Source organism: Notolepis coatsorum, assembly GCF_963971535.1.
Source record: "Notolepis coatsorum genome assembly, chromosome: 2".
Classification (NCBI taxonomy): Eukaryota; Metazoa; Chordata; class Actinopteri; order Aulopiformes; family Paralepididae; genus Notolepis; species Notolepis coatsorum.
The window spans coordinates 112,154,272-112,170,726 of NC_140166.1; positions in this window are offsets into that span (position 1 = coordinate 112,154,272).

Genomic DNA, 16,455 nt, shown 5'->3' on the forward strand with positions numbered 1-16,455 from the left:
AATCTCCGCTACGCCACCTGACCCTGTGAAGGTACTGTTGATGGTCGTCCAATACCGACCCGCCCGCCATCATCCCCGACATGTAGCGCGCTAGCTGCGCTATGTTGGACGTCGCAGCTAGGCTCTGAGTCACGGCGATGTACGCCTGGTCACTCCAGTTAGCCATCTGCCTAGCCGATTTCCCTTGGGGAACCGGCTTCCGCAACGGCTCCCACACCACTTCGGGACAAAGAATGGATGTCATCGGGCTATCAAGCCGAGGCACCCCGTCCTTTAGTCCCTGGACCAAACCCGCCACCCGTGTGACTGGCACGTAGGCGGGGGTAAGGCCAGTGATGCGGGAGATTACCTGTCCCTGTTTCACGTAGGCCTCCATTGACGGGAAGAATGGGCAGACAACGCCCGTCTCTCTCACAGGACGACGTTGCCAGAGATGACCTATCATGTCATCAGGAACAGGTGCAGGCAGAGGCTGCGGCAACGCCACGCCATTAGCGGCTGCGGCGGCTGCCATGAGCTCGGGGAACAAGGCACGCAACTCCCCTTGCGCACCTCCCTCCACGTCACCCACGTCCCTCGCGTACGGGAGGCTGCCATGTCGGGCGCCACCATCCGACGCGGCAGATAGCTGGGCATCTTGTCTCAGGGTCGGAGGTTCTAACCCAACACCGGAGAACAAGGGACCCCAAGGAGACGCAACACTCCCTGCCACACCCCGAGGGGGAGAATGATACAAATCCATTGGGGCATCAAACAAGAGCGCTCTCGCCCCCTCCATATGATCCTCAGTTTCCATCGGAAACGGAGACAGGGCAAGAGCACTCTCGTTCGGCTCCAGCACATCCCCAAAGCCAGGCCGTTCGCCCCTGCAGCTCGCCGCCCTATGACGGGAGCGAGCAGAGGCGAAGAGCCTGCGTCGCAAATCCCCAGGCACCAGAGGAGCCTATCGGCCGACCGTCCACTGGCGGGGGAACCAAGGCCGGAACCAGGCCATCTCATGGGAGACGGCGGCTCAACGGCCCCTCGGAGAGGCAGACTCACCACCGGACGCCGCTCGGGTGTATCCGACTGCCACGACCATGGAGTCAGAGCAGCCCCACGACGCACGGCGGACGCGGCAATGGAGAAACGCTGGTGAAGGGTGACGTTGTGAGCGTTCGAACCCCCCGAAGGTGCAGACATTATGACTTAGCTTTTCTCGAAAATTGGCGAGAGAGAGAAAAAATAAGATACAATGTCCACGTAGCTCCTTTCCAACAACTATTTCGGCACTAAACTCAAGTGGTGTATACAGACACTTGTCGGTGGTGAAAATAGGGAAGGAGCTGTTAGTATGGCCACATCCCCGCTTATGTAGAGGAGCGGATGGGGGTGTGGCCAGGCGGATGGGTGTGTACATGTGAAGACATTTATTCAGTATTAGACTGGCTATGGGATATGTTCCACTTGAGCGCAGAGCGTAAGCTATACGATATATAACCAAATTCTCAACAGTACTGAACGACATGGCCCCCCTAAGAACCACCAGGGTAAAAAATCGCGCTGAGCCGTGGATGCACTCAGAAATATTGACCACTATGAAAACCAGAGACAAAAAATTCTCTGAGTTTTGTAAAAGTCAGTCAAAGCTTACCAAAAGCTCGAGCAGTGAACTCCAAGCCCACGTGACTGAACTCAAACTGCAAAGAAACAGACTAAGAAATGAAGTAAACTCCATGATCAAAACTGCAAAAAAGAATTTCATCAATGACAAAACTGAGGAAAACAAAAAGAAACCCTGTGAACTTGGAACTGGAAATTACTCAATAATCAACTAGGCTGCAGTAAAAAACTTAAAACCAGATTTTCAAACATAAACATAAAGACGGACATCACGCTCATCACAGACAAGCTGGATGTGGCCAATTACTTAAAAATGTTCTTCACAAACATAGCCACAACACTGGTAAATAAACTACCCTCCCACTCAGGGCATTTTGGGGTAGAACACATCATAGCCTACTACAATAACCTAGGGGTCCGCAAAGGCGATTTCAAACTAGAAATGGTAACAACAGCTGAGGTACTAAAAAAACTGAGCGCCCTCCAACCGAACAATATCCCCTACAAATTCCTCAGAGACTCAGCAGCCGCCATCACCCCAGTCATCATCACACACATAATAAACCTCTCCATAAAACAGGGACACGTACCCAAAGACTTCAAAATTGCGAGAGTAACCCCCCTGCACAAAAAGGGCAGCAAATGACCCAGGCAACTACCGCCCTGTTTCTATTCTTACCTTCATCTCGAAAGTCATGGAAAAAAAGTATACAAACAGGTCAAAAAGTACCTTGCGGAAAAAAATCTAATCTTCGAATTCCAGTCTGGCTTCAGAAGATCCCACTCCACTGACACATGTCTTCTCTATTTGAACGACCACATCAAACAAGAGGTGGACGCGGTATGGTCATGCTGGACCTACAAAAGGCCTTCGACAGTGTCAATAACTCCATTCTGATTGACAAGCTAAAAGCAATTGGTTTTGATTGTCTATCAGTGAGCTGGATGCAATCATACCTGGAGGGGAAAGAACAGATGGTGGAGGTAAACGGAACCCCCCCCCCCCCCCTCCCAGTGAGCTGTGGTGTTCCACAAAGAAGCATACTAGGACCGCTACTGTTCCTAATTTATGCAAATGACATGTCGTCAGCTTGTGACTGCAACTTGTTCCTGTTCGCGGACGACTCAGCCCTGCTGGTCTCTGACAAGAACAAGTTACAGGTTAAAAAAAAACTCAGCTCGGAACTAGGCAAAATCTGCACCTGGCTCGCTGACAACAAACTATCATTACACCTGGGTAAAACAGAGTCCATTCTCTTCGGTTCAAATAACAAACTCAGCAAGGCCGACGGCTTCTCAGTTACAGTGGGTGACAATATTGTCACAAGGAAAGATGAAATTACATACCTAGGTTCCATCCTAGAGGCAAATCTTTCCTGTGACAAAATGGCATCCAATGTAATAAAAAAAGTCAACCAACGAACTAGATTCTTGTACCGGATCTCCTCTCTGGTAAACAAGAATACCCTGAAGACTCTGGCAGGAGCACTCATTCAAGGGTACTACGACTATGCTTGCACCTCATGGTACCAAAGCACCTCAAAGGCTTTGAGGCTCACTTTGACAACCTAGGATGGCTTAGAGTAGACGACATAGTACAGAAACTTGCAATGGGCCTGGTCTACAAGATACACTACACGACTAAGGTACCCATGTACATGTCAAAATACTTCCCAAAGGTCAGTGAATACCACGACCACAACACCAGAGGGAGCTCCACAAATCATGTTAAACCCAGATTCGGCTCAAACAAGGGACTAAACACGTTTTGCAATTATGCCACATCAATGTGGAACGCCCTACCCACAGCTGTAAAGGAATGTGAATCACTACCCACTTTTAAAACCACTCTCAAGGAGCACCTACGGGAGACTGCAATTCGAAAATGGCCCCTGTAAATGTCCTAACCCAACCCCCTCCAATGTACAGTAAATGTCCTAACCCAGCAATACACAAGATCCTCTTCTTGGGACCAAGTAAGGTTTTGTCGATAACCCAATGTACAGTTATCCCCCCCTCCCCCCCCGCCTACCATTTTGTTTAATGCTTCAGTGATGTTGAAAGAGGAGCTGTCATGACAAGTTGCAGAGGTTCTGCACTTGCTATCTTCGGAGCGAATGAGAAGATTTGTTTACAAGACAGGTCTGTGAGGGGGAGGGGCAATGCTTGCACTGCAGCAGTGTGTGCCAGCTGGTATCGATAGTGCAGAAAGTATCGATATTGCGGGAAATTAGTATTGAAACTGTTTTAAATATTCAGAATCGATATGTATAGAAAAATCGATATTTTTGACAACACTAGGGCGGACTAGTTTAAATGTGCTTGGTCGGTTTGGCAAAACCGAGCTATGTGGCCTGGTCGCGTGTAGTCTTTTACCAACACACTTGCAGTTCCGCGTTCGGGTTTCGCGATCTGATTGGCCAGTGACGTTTCTCTCAGAGCCAATCGCGTTACGCCTATTTCTGCCTCTAACAGCCTGCTAGCTAACTGACGCCTAGTTCTATCACTGGTTAAGCTTGGCGACTCTTTCGAAGTTGGTTAAGGTTAGAGTTTGGAATCAGGGCTGGTGGTCTATCGCCCTGCTCTAAGACAAACTCTAACCTTAACCAACTTCGAAAGAGTCGCCAAGCTTAACCAGTGATAGAACTAGGCGTCACGCGATTGGCTCTGAGAGAAACGTCACTGGCCAATCAGATTGCGGAAAACTGCAAGTGTGTTGGCAAAAGACTACACACGGCCTGGCCGCCCACACTGGCGACATATCCCTCATCCCATTAAAACCTTTTTATTCAACGTAGTATTTTGAGGAGGGGGGAAGAATATGGGGGTTTGGTGTACCAGAGAGAGAAAATAGAGGGAGAGAGAGATGAAGGAAGAAGGGGAGGAGGGATACAGCCTGCCAGGCATAGCCCCGCTCCTTACCTGCTGCCGGCGTGGTGCCTCCTCCTCGAGGTGAGCTCCACTGCACTCCACAGCAGCGTCTCTCTCCATGTTTACATCTCGCTGTCTTGACACCTACAAGCTCAGGACGAAGCCTCCTCTACCGTCCGCTCGCACTCTTTCTTGGCAGGGGTGTTGGCAACGGTATTCCGTTTGCTCGTGCAGCTGCTGCCATGAGCTCGGGAAAGAGAGCATGCAGCTCTCCCTGTGTTCTCTCCTCTACCTCGCTCGCATCCCTCCCACTTGGCAGGTGGGAGCCGACGCCTGACGCTGAAGAAGGGGCGTCTCGTCTCGGAGTTGGCAAGTTTAATCCAGTCTCGAAGTACGAGGCTTCCCAGTACGAGACCAGAGCCTCCTCTGAAACTCCCTGAGGAGGTGGCTCTGATCCCGCTGGGGACGCTGGAGCCGGAGCTAGGCCTCTCACTGGGGAGGAGTGCTCAACGGCTGCTTGGCAACGCTCGCCCAGCTCTGCGCGCCGCTGTGGCTCACCTGCCTGCCACAAACGTGGAGTCAGGGAACCCCCGCAGCCCACAGAGGAGGTCACGACTGCCCGGTGGTGGTGCCATATTAACTTTTTCCTTTAAAGGGAGAGTAGGCAAAAAGAAAAAGACAGCAACACAAATGACTAATCTACCTAACTAACTAACTTTCAAACGCTGCAAAGTGTGCATGTAGCCACGGAGTTCCGTGAGGTGAAAGAAAGGGAAGAGCAGGAGTACGGTCACACCCCTCGCTTATATTCATGGCGGATGTGGGCGTGGCCGGACAGGTGTAGGTGCATTGTGGCTGAAAGTTTTCAAATTCACAGTATGTGATGGGGAATGTTCCAATAGAGCAGAGCGTAAGCCATTACGCTATATAACATCATGTTACTTATCATACTCACTAATCACTCATGTGATTAGATTTGGGTGGTGTATCCCACTCTGCTAGTTAGTGTAACACAGTATCTTCTAAACCTGGTCAAGAAAAGACATGTCAAGATATTAAATTATTTGGATGAAGATGTGTCTTCATATGTTCTACAGAGGAAATTATTGCAAACCGTTTTTATTTCATGGTCATTTCACACGAGTGAGGAAAAAGACTCACTGCTCACGCTAATGCTAACTGCAGTTCATGTAACACCGGTGTCATTAATGAGAAGGGATTTTTTATCCTTCCACACAGCACCTTTAACGTAAACAAACGTATTGTTGAAAATATACACTATGACTTTAAAAACCTTTTCTCTTGGCTACATTTGAAGAAAAAAACGCAACATTATGTCATACAGTCTGGAGAGATGACGTGATGTCGGGCTAAAGAGGTTAATGACCTACTATCAAATCATGTTTGTCTATACTGATTTTACTGGATTGTCAACCACATTTACATCATTTACATTTAGTCATTTAGCTGACACTTTTATCCAAAGCGACTTACAAGTTATGTACAACAGGTCATCAGGAAGGGTACAAATCTTTCAGGAGTAACAATATTCATCAAACAGTGTTGAAACTTGGGTTGTACGGTCTTGAGTGCATATATTGATTGAAAAGTTTATTAACAGATTGCAGAATCGGTACAGTACAGTACAGCTCAATAAATTTTTTTTGATCAATTTTTTTTAATTATTATTCACATGAAACAAGACAACACATTAAACACAATCACAATACATAGAACTTCACAAGAAAATAACAAAAACAATAATAATACAGAATAACAATTTATACAGACAAAGAGAAAAGAAAACAGAGTTCAACCTTCTAAATTTTAAATCCATGGGGTACTAATAAATGGTCTTTCCCAGTGTTCAGCCTCGATTCCCGGCCGTGTGACCTTATATTAATAAAACGTACATCTCCAATTCACCACAAGGACCACTTTTTGAGAACACAACCCGAAAACAGAGCAATGAACCTTCATGAAAAAACAAAAACCTGTAGAGGTGTTCCATAGACTCACAGAGACCGTGTAAAAGTGACCAAACAGTGAAGAAATAGTTAAATAGCTGCCCCCCCATAAAATCCCCAGCTAAACTCAAGAGGACAAGACAAAAGACAAGACAGACAAAACATTTCCTCCTCCTCCTCCCAAGAGACCCCCGGACTCACCCGAACACGCACCTCAACCCCGCTCAGCCGCACAGGGCGGTCCTGACCTTTTCGGCTGCTGCAAACCACAGGTCAATACCTGCCTGTCCCACCCCAATCACCCGCGCTGTGGATATCTCCAGATAAATCACATCCAATAGTGTTAGGGACCAGTTAATCACTGTAAGCTTCTCAGGCTCCTTCCATCTCATTGCTATTAGCTTCTTCGCTGCTGTGACACCCGCTAGGACAACCCTTTTTAGTTGAACGGATGCAGGTAGTGTCGTTATATCGTTCAGGAGTAGCGTAACAGCTGTGCATGGGATAGTTAAGCCACACAGATCTGAAAGTTTGTCCGTTATTGACCTCCAGAAGCGGGCCACTGGTGGGCAATCCCAATATCCCAGTGCCAGTGGCCTTTTGAGAGCACAAAGTGCACCGAGAGTCGGTTATCAGGCCCATAGCAAATAGCTTCCTAGGTGTAAGATAGGTCCTAAAATTAATTTGCTGGTGATTGGGGTTGCGGGAAGATAATGCCACATTTGCCCAAACATCATCCCAGTCAAACTCGGGGTCCAACTCCGGGATATCCACACGCCAGATTGTATCCAATGATACATTTTTATACGTGGATTGAATTAAGAGCGTATAAAAGTCTGAGACAAACCCTCTGGATGTCGTCCTGTCCACTATGAGCCTGAGGAAGGGGTGTGGGTGCAAAGCTTGAGCCCACGGCACGGCATGCGCCCTCAGTGCTGACCTTAGTTGAAGGTAAAGAAAGAAGGACTCGCCGGGAAGATCATAAAATTCTCTTAAGTCCTGAAATGCACGGAGGCCGTTCTTATCATAAATATCCTCCAGAGTATGAACTCCCCTCCTTTGCCATTGAGGAATATTAACCGGCTTGTGCCCAACAAGTAATTGCTGGTTATTAAAAATTGGAGAGTCCAGGTGCCATGGGCATTTAACCCCACACGACCTCTGTACATTACGCCACGTTTGGATCACGTGAGTTATGATCGGTCCATACCTCAGCCGGCATTTCGAAATAGAGACAGTGGAGTACACCACATCCTGCAATCTTAGCGGTGAGACCGCCGCCGCTTCTAAGGAGCGCCAAGATACAGCATCTACAGGGTCTAGCCAGCACATCAGAGGTCTCAGTGAGAAGGACCAGAAATAAAGCTTAAAATCAGGGATTGCGAGGCCACCATCTTGTTTCCTACGTTGAGTAGTAGCCCTTTTGATTCTCGGGCGTTTGTTATTCCAGATAAACGTAGATACCATCGATTGTACCTTGCGCCAGTGGTCTATTGGGGGGGGCAGGGGGAGCATTGAGCTAACAAAATGTATCCTAGGCAGGACATTCATTTTGATTATGGAAGCCCGGGCTTGTAAGGAGTTAGGAAGGGACGACCACCTGTCTATATCCTGGCGTATTTTATCATAAGTACCCGTGAAGTTGTACTTAGTAGTTTGATTCAGCGTGGGGAATATCTCTATGCCCAAGTATTTAAAATGTTCTACTATGGGGATATCAGCTGGTAGTCGTACCGCCTTGGCCAGCTCATTAAGAGGTAGGCAGGCTGATTTGTTCCAGTTAATCTTAAAGCCTGACATTTTACCAAAGTCGTCGATTATTCCCAATAATTTTGTGGCCGACCGGGAGGGGTCGTCCATAAAAATCAGCAGGTCATCCGCATAGAGAGCAATTTTGTGTGGAGTATTATTGACCATTGTTTGTTTGTTTGTTTGTTTGTTTGTTTGTTTGTTTATTAACACAGTTAAACAGAAGTAAAAACAATACATAATAAGTTATAACGTTTGTCAAGGAGAAGTTAGAAGCCTAGAGGCTTATCAAGAACGTCCCCCGTTTTATAAAATCAAATGTACAAAAATACAAAAATATGCATATTATAAAATACCAGAATACATTAAAAGATTTGTGTTATTACAAACATACATACACACAGTACATACATGGATATACTGTGTACATAATAATATATAACAACCCACCCACCTGCCTATAAACCTACCCACCCACATAACCAAATGCATACCTACATGTATGACCTGTTATCTATCTACTACTTTTGGATGATAATTTCTTTGTAGTTTGCTTTAAAAATAAGCAGAGATGGAGATTTCCTCAGCATAGGATCAGCTGCATTCCAAAGATTGGACCCTCTATACCTCACTGAGAACTGCCTAAGTGAAGTACCACAATAAGGTATATGCAGGTCCCTGGACTGACGTGTAGCATATGAATGAACATCTGAATTAAAAGAAAAAAAACTATTAAAACCATTTGGTAGATTGTGATCATCATGAGCTAACAAAATGTATCCTAGGCAGGACGTTCATTTTGATTATGGAAGCCCGGGCTTGTAAGGAGTTAGGAAGGGACGACCATCTGTCTATATCCTGGCGTATTTGATCATAAGTACCCGTGAAGTTGTACTTAGTAGTTTGATTCAGCGTGGGGAATATCTCTATGCCCAAGTATTTAAAATGTTCTACTATGGGGATATCAGCTGGTAGTCGTACCGCCTTGGCCAGCTCATTAAGAGGTAGGCAGGCTGATTTGTTCCAGTTAATCTTAAAGCCTGACATTTTACCAAAGTCGTCGATTATTCCCAATAATTTTGTGGCCGACCGGGAGGGGTCGTCCATAAAAATCAGCAGGTCATCCGCATAGAGAGCAATTTTGTGTGGAGTATTATTGACCATTATGGGGACGATGTCCTCCGATTGCCTAATAAATTGGGCCAATGGTTCGAGGGAAAGCGCGAACAGTCCTGGGCTCAGAGGACAACCCTGTCTAGAAGATCTGGAGACTGGAAAGAGTGTGGAACAGTTTTTGCCTGTCAGTATCATCGCAGACGGCGAGGCATACAGGACTTTAATCATATGAATAAAACTCTTTCCAAGACCCATAACCTCAAGTACCTTCCACAGGTATGACCACTCAAGTCTGTCAAACGCCTTCAAAGACAGAACTGTGGACGGAGCTGTATTGTCTTTACTGTTATCGATTACATGCAACAGCCTCCTAAGATTATCTGCAGCCAGGCGCCCCGGGATAAAACCAGTTTGATCGCAGTGTAACAATACCGTCATAAATCTCTGCAGGCGGCGGGCCAGCACCTTGGCAAACACTTTTAAATCGGCCCGAGAAGACTCAAGGGCCTATAGCTACCACAATCATTGGGATCTTTGTCCTTCTTGAGAAGTAAGGAAATCAACGCCATGTTGACATCTCTTGAGAACTCCCCTTGTTCGATAGCATAATTGATCATATCGAGCATCAATGGACCCAGTTGGTCCCAGAAAGCTAAATACACCTCGGGTGGAATACCATCCCAGCCTGGTGCCTTACCCCTCTGCATTTCAGCAATCGTCTCCCTCAATTCCATAAGAGTGATCGGTTTCCCCAGTTCCTTGGCCTCTTCCTCAGAAATGTGGGGTATCTCAAGCCCGCCAATGAACGATTCAAATTTAGAGTCGTCGAGATTAACCTCTGAGCTATATAACTGTGAGTAAAACTCTTTAAAAGTGTCGTTGATCTTTTTCGAATCAGTAGTGACTGTACCCTGTCTCGTCTTGATCGAGGGGATATCCGAGAAATTATCATTCGAGCGTATTTTCATTGCCAATAGATGGCTAGGCCTGGAGCCGTGAAAGTAGTAATTTTGTCTTGTCCTATGTATCAAGAACTCAGACTGTTGTTTAAGTATGGAGTTTATTTCTTTCTTGACTATCTTACGTTGTGTGTTTAGTCGTTTAGTCGTATAGGTCCGCATATAATGTTTCCAGTCCTTCTAGTTTTTTTGACCGGGATTTTCGCAAATTGGAGGCAAAAAGTGTGACATGATCCCTGATAAATCCTTTCAATGCGTTCCACAGGACCCTAGGGTCTTCGACCGTGCCAACGTTGATCTGCAAGAATTCAGCTAGTTTACTCCTGAACTCAGAACAGAAATCATCGTTCTTTAACAAGGTTGAGTTAAAAACGCCATCTGGGAGCTCTCGTGGAGAGCCTGCCAAAGGTTGCCGTACGGAAAATCCCCTTGTGGTCCGAGAGAGCCAGGGGAACCAATGAGACGTCGAAACTATCAAACATATTAGGGGACGCGAATGCATAGTCTATTCGAGAGAAGGTTTTGTGTCTGGCTGACAGGTGAGAGTAATCCTTGAGGGTGGGATTGGATATGCGCCATAGGTCTGTGAGCCCAGTGTCCTGGGCCCACATCCTGAGGGCCTTAGAGGACCGTTGTTGGTCGCTTGTTTCAGAGGACCCGGACCTATCCATCTCCGCATCCCAGCACGCATTAAAATCGCCACCCACAATGAGAGCGTATCCAGTAAGTTCCAACAAATTCTTCGTGATTGTATTATAGAACGCTGAATCAAATGTGTTAGGGGCATACAATGCTATTATTGCCATCTTCCTATGAGAGAACTCAACTTTTGCTATAGTAATCCTTCCCTCCGTGTCCGACCACACGTCCAGGACTTTGATATCAAGGTTACATCTTGTAACTATGACGACTCCTTTCGTCTTATCATCGGCTGAGGATGAGGAGATAACATGATATTGTCGATTTGCCAGCCTTGACACATCACCTACCAATAAATGCGTCTCACTAAGGAGAGCAATGTCAATATTTCTTCTCTTCAATAACCAAAGGACACTGGCACGCTTGTGAGGGGCGTTAAGACCCCCAGCGTTCCAAATTAAAATATTCAATTTAGCCATGGTCGAATTTGTCTAAATGCGTAGAGAACATACCAGTGCAGCTAGGCTGAGGCTCGAGGCGCTGATCCAGGCGGGCCCAGACGGTCAATCTCAGGAGTTCAGAGGAGGAACAATCACACACATATAAGACAACAGTACATAAAACACAGAACAATACCACCCCAGTTACAACCCACCCTCCTTCTACTCTAGACCCTAACCCACCCGTCCTATTATTAACCCTCCTATACCCACTCTCCAATCCCCTCCCTATGCCCCATCCACTGAGGATGGTCATCTTCCTCTCATTACCCACTGGAGTCATGGATCCAATAAGACGCTCTCCACTCCGACCCCCCTCTAGATAAACCCCTGATTAAACCCCCACTAGTCCAATAAACACAAATAAAAATAAAAATTAATCTCAATAAAGATATCGGTCGAAAACCACCGTGAGCCTTGGCTCTAACACGAGACAACTATAATGGAAAAAATAGCCATTATTATATAATAACTCAACATCAACCCTGTGATCATCTACTACCGAGTCTGCGTATCAATGGCGCAACGTTATAGCATAAATGGATAAAGGAACATTCAAAACAAAATCAAATTAAAGCATACCAGCAGATAGTCTAAGGCAGGATCGGATCTCAGTTAAATTGCGCATACAGATGTCATTAAAACAGCGACAATAAGAAGAAAAGGAAAGAGGGTTATGGCTAAAGTGCAAGCAAAGCTAAACCTGACCCAACCTGTTATCATATATTTTGTATGTATATTCGGTCGAGAACCACTGTGAGCCTTGGCCCTAACATGAGACAACTATAATGGAAAAAATAGCCATTATTATATAATAACTCAACATCAACCCTGTAACCATCTACCTCAGAGTCTGCGTATCAATGTCGCAACGTCATGAACATTGTTACTCAGCTGATAGAGTTGTGCCCTTCCTGATGGCTTGTCGTACAGAACTTGTAAGTCGCTTTGGATAAAAGCGTCAGCTAAATGACTAAATGTAAATGTAAATGTAAATGTCATAGCATAAATGGGTAAAGGAACATTCAAAACAAAATTAAATTAAAGCATACCAGCAGATAGTCTAAGGCAGAATCGGATCACATTTAAATCGCGCATACAGATGACATAAAAACAGCGACAATAAGAAGAAAAGGAAAAGAGGGTTATGGCCAGAGTGCAAGCAAAGCTATACCTGACCCAACCTGTTATCATATATTGTATATGTATATTCAACCGACCTTCTACTATTGGAGCCCAAAGCTCAAAATTTCCTGGATATAAAAATAAAAGCATACAAGAAGTTAGTTAAGGACCCGATCACCATTGAATTGTGCAAACCAATGTCACTTTGAACAGCAACATCAACCAAAATACGTAAACATTAACGGGTCTCGAATGTCACGGCGCAGACGATAGACGCAGCCCGCTAGCCAGCCCGAGGCCAGCGCGTAAGCTAGTGATGAATCCGGCTAGCACGCTAGAATCTGTCATGTACATTGTTCAGTTAGCTCGTTAGCCTCCATAGAGCTCGGATGGGCAGCTGGTAGTTAGCCTGTCTGGGCCTGATAACAAGCAATTGTGAGTAGTCCGCCCTAACAATGTATTTAGGTCCACAACGCCAAGCCACTCACCCGACAAAGCTATCAAGCCACCGTCTCGACCAACCCCCCGAGATATTCCTCCGCTTTGGCCAACGACCAAAATGAGCGACGGTCATCGCCCTTACATAGCACAGACAATCTTGCGGGGGCGAATAGCGTAGGCCTCAAGCCCAGTTTCCATAGCTTGGCCATGACCAGTTTGTATTCGCCCCTCTGTGCCTGAACCTCCGGTGTGAAGTCCTCGAAAATGGCCACTTTGTGATTGTCGAGACCCAGATCCCCCCTTCTGGCCCGGGCCGACCGCATGATGAGTTCTCTCTGCTGTAGCCTGTTTTTTTTTTTATCAAATTTTTTTTATTATTAATTACATGAAACAAGACAACACAATAACCACAGTAACAAAAAACATAACTCCACAGGAGAATAACAAACAATAATAATACAGAATAATAAATTATAAAGACAAAAGAAAAAGAAACAGCGTCCAACCTATCAAATATAGATGGCTACTTCAATAACAAAGAAGTCTTCAAACATGCCAACCTTTCCCCACCTTTACAAAGTGGAGTGACTTAAAAGATTGTTTACGAGAGTGTTGCCGCAGATTTACTGTAGATAGCCTAGGTCCCTTACACATGTTCAAGACTGCCAAACTCGCAGAAGGTAAAATGTAAGAAGAAAGAAAATCTTCCTCCAAGTTGGTTGACAGGTCAATCAGTCTGCCAATATTAGTCCCTTGGGGAGATGGCATGTGAATTGACATATAGCGCAGAATAGCTAAATATCAACCCCCCCTAAAATCCCCCCAGTCAAAGTTAAGAAGGACAAGACAAAAACCAAGACAGACAAAACATTTCCTCCTCCCCCTCCCCAGAGACCGCCGGACCCCCCCGATCAAGCACCCCAACCCCGCTCAGCCGCACACGGCGGTCTTTACCTTCTCAGCTGCTGCGAACCACAGGTCAATGCCAGCCTGCCCTACCCCAATCACCCGCGCCGTGGATATCTCAAGATAAATCACATCCAATAGAGTTAGGGACCAGTTAATCATTGTAAGCTTCTCAGGCTCCTTCCATCTCATTGCTATTAGCTTCTTCGCTGCTGTGACGCCCGCTAGGACAACCCTTTTCAGTTGTACGGACGCGGGTAGTGTCGTTATATCGTTCAGGAGTAGCGTAACAGCTGTGAATGGGATAGTTAAGCCACACAGATCTGAAAGTTTGTCCGTTATTGACCTCCAGAAGCGGGCCACTGGTGGGCAATCCCAATACATATGCATATAAGTGCCAGTGGCCTTTTGAGAGCACAAAGTGCACCGAGAGTCGGTTATCAGTCCCATAGCAAATAGCTTCCTAGGTGTAAGATAGGTCCTATGAATATAATTAAAATTAATTTGCTGGTGATTGGGGTTGCGCGAAGATAATGCCACATTTGCCCAAACATCATCCCAGTCAAACTCGGGGTCCAACTCCGGGATATCCACACGCCAGATTGTATCCAATGATACATTTTTATACGTGGATTGAATTAAGAGCGTATAAAAGTCTGAGACAAACCCTCTGGATGTCGTCCTGTCCACTATGAGCCTGAGGAAGGGGTGTGGGTGCAAAGCTTGAGCCCACGGTACGCCATGCGCCCTCAGTGCTGACCTTAGTTGAAGGTAAAGAAAGAAGGACTCGCCGGGAAGATCATAAAATTCTCTCAAGTCCTGAAACGCACGGAGGCCGTTCTTATCATAAATATCCTCCAGAGTATGCACTCCCCTCCTTTGCCATTGAGGAATATTAACCGGCTTGTGCCCAACAAGTAATTGCTGGTTATTAAAAATTGGAGAGTCCAGGTGCCATGGGCATTTAACCCCACACGACCTCTGTACATTACGCCACGTTTGGATCACGTGAGCTATGATCGGTCCATACCTCAGCCGGCATTTCGAAATAGAGACAGTGGAGTACACTACATCCTGCAATCTTAGCGGAGATACCGCTGCCGCTTCTAAGGAGCGCCACGATACAGCCTCTACAGGGTCTAGCCAGCACATCAGAGGTCTCAGTGAAAAGGACCAGAAATAAAGTTTAAAATCAGGGATTGCGAGGCCCCCATCTTGTTTTCTACGTTGAGTAGTAGCCCTTTTGATTCTCGGGCGTTTGTTATTCCAGATAAACTTAGATACCATCGATTGTACCTTGCGCCAGTGGTCTATTGGAGGGGGCAGGGGGAGCATTGAGCTAATAAAATTTATCCTAGGCAGGATGTTCATTTTGATTATGGAAGCCCGGGCTTGTAAGGAGTTAGGAAGGGACGACCACCTGTCTAGATCCTGGCGTATTTTATCATAAGTACCCGTGAAGTTGTACTTAGTAGTTTGGTTCAGCGTGGGGAATATCTCTATGCCCAAGTATTTAAAATGTTCTACTATGGGGATATCAGCTGGTAGTCGTACCGCCTTGGCCAGCTCATTAAGAGGTAGGCAGGCTGATTTGTTCCAGTTAATCTTAAAGCCTGACAATTTACCAAAGTCGTCGATTATCCTCAATAATTTTGTGGCCGACCGGGAGGGGTCGTCCATGAAAATCAGCAGGTCATCCGCATAGAGAGCAATTTTGTGTGGAGTATTATTGACCATTATGGGGACGATGTCCTCCGATTGCCTAATAAATTGGGCCAAAGGTTCGAGGGAAAGCGCGAACAGTCCTGGGCTCAGAGGACAACCCTGTCTAGAAGATCTGGAGACTGGAAAGAGTGTGGAACAGTTTTTGCCTGTCAGTATCATCGCAGACGGCGAGGCATACAGGACTTTAATCATATGAATAAAACTCTTCCCAAGACCCATGACCTCAAGTACCTTCCACAGGTATGACCACTCAAGTCTGTCAAACGCCTTCATGGCATCCAAAGACAGAACTGTGGATGGAGTTGTATTGTCTTTACTGTTATCGATTACATGCAACAGCCTCCTAAGATTATCTGCAGCCAGACGCCCCGGGATAAAACCAGTTTGATCGCAGTGCACCAATACAGACATAAATCTCTGCAGGCGACGGGCCAGCACCTTGGCAAACACTTTTAAATCGGCCCCGAGAAGACTCAAGGGTCTATAGCTACCACAATCATTGGGATCTTTGTCCTTCTTGAGAAGTAAAGAAATCAACGCCATATTGACATCTCTTGAGAACTCCCCTTGTTCGATAGCGTAATTGATCATATCGAGCATCAATGGACCCAGTTGGTCCCAGAAAGCTAAATACACTTCGGGTGGAATACCATCCCAGCCTGGTGCCTTACCCCTCTGCATTTCAACAATCGTCTCCCTCAATTCCACGAGAGTAATCGGTCTCCCCAGTTCCTTGGCCTCTTCCTCAGAAATGTGGGGTATCTCAAGCCCGCCAATGAACGATTCAAATTTAGAGTCATCAAGATTACCCTCTGAGCTATATAACTGTGAGTAAAACTCTTTAAAAGTGTCATT